This window comes from Puntigrus tetrazona, chromosome 18 (genome assembly GCF_018831695.1).
Source record: "Puntigrus tetrazona isolate hp1 chromosome 18, ASM1883169v1, whole genome shotgun sequence".
NCBI lineage: Eukaryota > Metazoa > Chordata > Actinopteri > Cypriniformes > Cyprinidae > Puntigrus > Puntigrus tetrazona.
The window spans coordinates 5,069,288-5,075,168 of record NC_056716.1 but is presented as its reverse complement, the minus strand read 5'-3'; the positions used below and the strand labels follow the sequence as shown (position 1 = coordinate 5,075,168).

General features: G+C 52.1%; 1 pseudogene; it reads left to right on the top strand.

The window, feature by feature from the left end:
* Nucleotides 1–465: 465 nt before the first annotated feature.
* LOC122322984 lies at nucleotides 466–2,391 on the top strand (annotated as a pseudogene).
* Nucleotides 2,392–5,881: the final 3,490 nt, after the last annotated feature.

Sequence of the window (5,881 nt, the reverse complement as noted above, 5' to 3'; positions counted from 1 at the left end):
GAGTCTAACCTCCTCCTTCCTTGACCAGGAAGGAGTGTGTTACCTCCCCCCCCCTCTCTGTCTCTCTCCCTCTCTCTCTCTACCTCCCTCTCTTACATCTCTTACAGGTAGCTCCTCCCTTTCTCCAAAACAAAAAAAAGGAGAAGAAAAGAAGGAAGGACCGCCTGTTACAGGAGAACAAACGCCCAGCTATCCCTTCTTCCTGTTCTGTGTTGTCTTCTGTTCTCTGTCGTCCTGTGTGTGTTTACTAATTGTCTCCCCAGAAACGCCAGTTAGAAGCACACCCACCAGAGGATCACAGTTACAGAGAACCACACCCACCTGACACCTTACATTTAGCATCAACTGACACCACACATCTACACCTCTGTCTTTCCTTGCTGTTGCCTGTTCTGCCTTGTTGGTTGTTATTTTCTTCCAGGTCTGTGTCAATCACGTTTCCAAATCCCCTACTTGCACCAAAACATGTCTCACACAGCAGACAACGTTGGTCACTGGGAAGACCTGGAAACATGGCTAAGTGTTGCAACCAGCAGCCTCCTACCCAAGGCCGCGGAAACACTAAAGCGTCAGACCCAGGAACAGCTGGATAACAACCTAACGAGCCTAATGGAACAGGACCCAAGCCAAGGCTACAACCACAAAGAGCTAGCAAAGATCACCTGCTCCCTAAGTCACACCCTCATCGCTACCCTCAAACTGAGTGACAGGCACGCCGCCGATCTCCAACAGGAGCTGACATGCGCACAACGACGCATCAAACAGCTGGAACTGGAGGCTCAGGAACAACAGGAAAAGCTGGATGAGGAGAGGAAGGACCCAGAGGAGATCACCACGCTCAAAGCCTTGCTAGCAGCTTCCACACAAGAGGTGAAACAAACCAAAAGAGACTTTGACAATGCTGCCAACAACCTCCAGTACGCAGAACAGCTACTGGAGAAGGCAAAGACTGACATTAGAGACAAGGCCGGCAGAATCAAAGCCCTCGAGACTCACTTGAACCAGTCAAGGAATGAGATCAGCCGCCTAGAACAACAGCTGGACTACGTCAAAGAGGAATCCGACAGTGTCAAGGAGGAACTCAGACACGCCTACGACCTGCGCGCTGAGCCACCGAGGACACGAGAGGCACCAAAGTCACCCCTGCCAAGTAGGACCGGGTCTCCTGTTCTTGTACAGGCAAGTGAACAAAGGGGGAAAGAGGCGATGCTGAAACACTCACCAGCTCCCTCTGAAGAGACATACCTCGCGAGAAGGCCAAGAGAAATGGACCCAGCCAGCCAAAGAGCATCACACGGCCTGGACCTAAAAGACCTCGACAAGATCGCCAGGAACATCGCTAAGTTCACCCCAGGTGTGCCAAGTAGTCCAGACATTCAAACCTATCTACAGGACGTCGAATTCCATCTGGAAGTAAGACCTCACGTCACTGATAAAGATAGACTCTATTTACTGCGAGCAACATCAAGCCCTGATGTACGCAGCTTCCTGGACCGGCAACCAGCCCAGACAAAGGCTGATTACCGCCTGCTCCGAGAGGCTCTCATCAATGAATTTGATGACCCAGAGTCAGAACAAGGACTAGTAGCCGCCCTGGAGATCAGACAAGGCCGTCATGAGTCTCCGCAAGCCTACTACAGCCGACTCAGGAGAGCATACTTCGGAACTCGCAACGAGCCCGAAATGGAACAGGACATGAACTTTAAGACTCTCTTCCTCAGGAACCTACATCCTGGGGTAAGCCACCATCTAGGCGTGCTTGCATGTTCGCGCACAATGACCATTCAGCAGCTGCGCGAACTCAGCACACAAAGCCTACAGCAAACAAAAGATGGCTGCAGAGAAAGGCACTAAAGCTCCGACAGTCCTCGACTTCAACACACAAAGTCACGGACTGCCTCTAGAGGGTGCCCAACATCAAGACAGCTTCAAGCCGTCAAGAAAAGAGTGGGCGTGTCCAACCGAGAGCAAGACTTCCACGCAGGTACCAGACCCAAGCAGAGAAACGGCCGCTGGGATGGACCACGTGAGCGACAGCGCTCGCCTGGACGCCACTGGGAAAAGGCATGGGACAGTTCAAGACCGCAGGGAAGGTCAGTGGGAGAGATCGTGGAATCAGTCAACCTCCTTTAGAAACCAAAGGGGGAAGAGCTCCTGGGATGGCAACGGAACCTCCATGGGAAGAGCACAAACACACCCTGGAGCAACCAGCCCAAGGACTCGACGAAAGAACTTTCAAACTGAATCCACACAAGAGCAAAAGACATCACCGTTTTTACTCACAAGAACTGATGAAGAGCATGATGAGAGAGTTTTTCCAGCAAATGAAGGAAGATTGGAAGTGGGAAAAGAAAGAGAAGCCGGATTCAGCCTGACTGGCAGCCGGACGAGACAGCAGCGACCACCCGACCCAACCAGACACAGAGAATAGCACTTCCTCCCCGCACACTCAAAGAACCATAATGACCATAACTTCAGATGGACGAGAAATCCTACCTGAAACCCCAGCAATCGAGTTAGCCCCTAACTCACCATATGATGCTTCAAACCACGGCATCATCCAACAAACACCTGCCGCTAAAACCACTCTGGTTCCTGAAAGTGCTGTCCTGGTCGTCTGCCACTCGTCCGAAGAACTGCAGATCAGCCCTGATATCCTCCCCATCTCATCCCAAACTCCAGTCCCTCAACTCCTGGGTGATCTCATTGAGAGAGGTATAGCAAGAAAGTTTTACCTCTCCGTCATCATCGAACGCCACATCAGGGTCGAAGCCCTTCTGGACACAGGAGCTGACATCACACTAATGTCAGCAGAACTCCTCGAAAAAATCCAGGAAGGAGCAAAGACATTAAATGGCCCCTCAAACTTCAAAGATGTGAGCTGAACCTTCAAGCATACTCCCACACGGGTCTACAACTGACACAAGTGGCCCCAATCCACCTAACGGTGGGTCCGATGAACCTCATCCACCCAGTCTACATCTCACCCCTAAAGACTTACCCACTGCTAATCGGAAAGGACCTGCTTAATCGCTTTAAGCCACTAATAGACTTTAAGCACTTGAAGTTGTGGACACAAGTCCGTGAACCTCTGCCCTTCCAGTCAGTAAACGTTCAGGAGTTGCAGTGCCAAGCCACAGACACCACTGCCCGTTTACAGACCGCCGAGGCAATGTCAAGGTCACAAGCAATTTCAAGTCCAAGCAGCAAGAACCAAGACAAAGACTTCAATGACCAAACAGATGCCCTCGCTAAGGCAGGTGCATTACATGAAGAGTCTTGGACGTTCCATTCCCACCCACCCGACCCAGCGGTGGCAGCCATCACCCGCTGCCAACACGCCACTGGCGTTGCGAACCCCACCTCCTCCCGTATCTCCATATCACCACAGTTTGCTGCTGACGATCTCAGTACCCTTCCAGCATCGGATCCAGCACTGCAAACCATCAGTGCACACATTTCTGACCCTGCTTCCGCCCCCGTTTCTGCCTTCGACCTAGCCACCTCCTCTGACCTCCGCCACCTGCACTCCATCAAGCACATGCTGCATCTCAAAGACGGCGTTCTCACGTATGTCCCTGAGCCACTCGCTACGCCACAGCTCGTAGTGCCTCAGAGCCAAAGGGGGATAATGTTGACATACGCCCACGATGCACCATGCGCTGGACACCACGGCGCCAAGGCCACCTATGAGACACTCAAACAGGTGGTATACTGGCCTGGCATGCAGCAAGACGTGGCGGAATACGTGAAAGGATGCCTGGTCTGTTGCCAGTTTCAACCGGCGAATGCAAATCACCGCGCACCACTGCAAAGGAAAGGAATGACCTTCCCATGGTCAGACCTCCAAATAGACTGGGTAGGACCCCTGCCACAGTCAACACGAGGTAACAAGTACTTCCTCAACGTGGTCTGCGAGTTCACAAAGTGGATAGAGTGCCTCCCAGCTCCGAATGACACGGCAGAAACAACAGCCTACCTTTTGATGAACCATATTCTCAAAAGATTTGGAATGCCCTTGAGTGTCAATTCAGACAGAGGAACTCACTTCACCGCTGAGGTCATGCAAGAAATGTGGAAACTCCTGGGTGTGCAAGCCAAGCTGCACATAAGCCACCACCCAATCTCTTCCGGACAGCTGGAACGTGCCAACTAGACAGTGGTCAGCATGCTGAAGAAGTACGTGTCCGCCAATCAGAAGGATTGGGATGTCAAACTTCCCCTGGTACTAGTGGCCATCAGGTCCACTCCTCACCGGTCCACCGGAAGTACCCCCATTCGAAATGATGACGGGAGACAAATGACACTACCCTTACACCTGCTGTTCCAACCGGTGACATGAACCTCGTCACTGCCTACACCACGCATCAGTACCTAGAAGAGTTGCATCAGCACCTGAGAACGACTTTCGCCTTTGCACAGCAACAACTCCAAAGCGTGGAAGGTCGTAAGGCTTACTACGACAGGAAAGCCTCATATCAGGAACTTGAGGTCGGAGACAAAGTGTGGTATTACAGTTTCGCCCAACCACGGCCGAACACCCCTCATCGATTGTCAAAGAAGTTCCTACCTCACTGGACGGGACCCCACGAAATCGTAGACAAACTGTCACCTGTTGCCTACCGAATCAAGATTCGACAGGGGCGCAGCGAGCCAGCCCTGCGATGGGTACACCGGAACCAGATAAAGAGGCACCAGGGCTCCAAGAGACAAGGAAAGGGGAGACCAAACCCACTGATACAGACCGACTATCGCACCTCACTGATGTAATTCCTCACCCACTAGGGAAACACATAGCCAGGTTTTCAAGCACAACACCTACACGCTCCTTCACGCACTGCTAGAACCAACACTCTAGTAACAAGGAGTTTCTCCACACATGCGACCATTGTTTGTTGTCCTAACCTCACTCAATGTCCTTGTGTCCCTTCTGTGTTGTCTTTTCCCTTCTCTTCCTCTCTTTGTTTCCCTTTTCCCCTCTAGGCCCTGTTACAGGAACACCCTTAACCATGCCCTCACATCAGGTCCTGACAATGAGATTGACTCCCGCACCAAGTCCATAGATTGAGCACAAATGTCGTACAGTTACCCCAGATAAAACCAAATCTTACGGTCGCCGTTAATCGCTCTCGCCTCTGCTCTGTTACTAGGAAGATGCTCAGACTCGCCCTCCTGGTCCTCTGGATAAGTGGGGTCATGCCCCAACCAGAAGTCGCGTCGCCGGGACCAGCGTCAGGGATCGTACTCCGGGAGCAACCTGGGTTGTTGATCACGAACTGCAAAACGTACACCCAAAAGGTGTACGTCCGGCTCGATCCCCGCGATGTTGTCAGAGCGCACTACATCCTCACCTGCCCAGACAACCTGGGCGGGCTCCCTTTGGACTCGGGAGGCCCTTACCCATGCCCAGGCAGATGTGACCCACATGCTGCAACAATTGCAGAAAATGACCGTGACCCAAGCGGAACTAAGTGGGTACAATCGGCGTCCCAAGCGATTTTTGGGCGCCCTGTTAGGAGCTGCAGCCGCTGTAGGAACCCTGTTTAACATTGGCATGAATACCGCTAATGCAGTCAATTTGGCCACCGTGCGACGGCATGTGGGCGAAATACAGGCCGAAATGCCTGAAATACGACAGCAACTCCTAGTCCAGAGCCACGCTCTACAAACCTTCGGGAAGTCCTAAACGGCACCATTACCATCCTAAACACCCATAGCACCCTGCTCAATCAGACCATCAAATCCATTAATAAGTTGTTCTCCGTAGTACAAAGCGATCTGGCGCAAATCCAGCTCCTGACCGCCCTAATGACTGATATGCTACGAGAAGTAAGCTCCTCGATCGACAGCTTAGCTATGGGTAGAATTCCGCACTATTTAA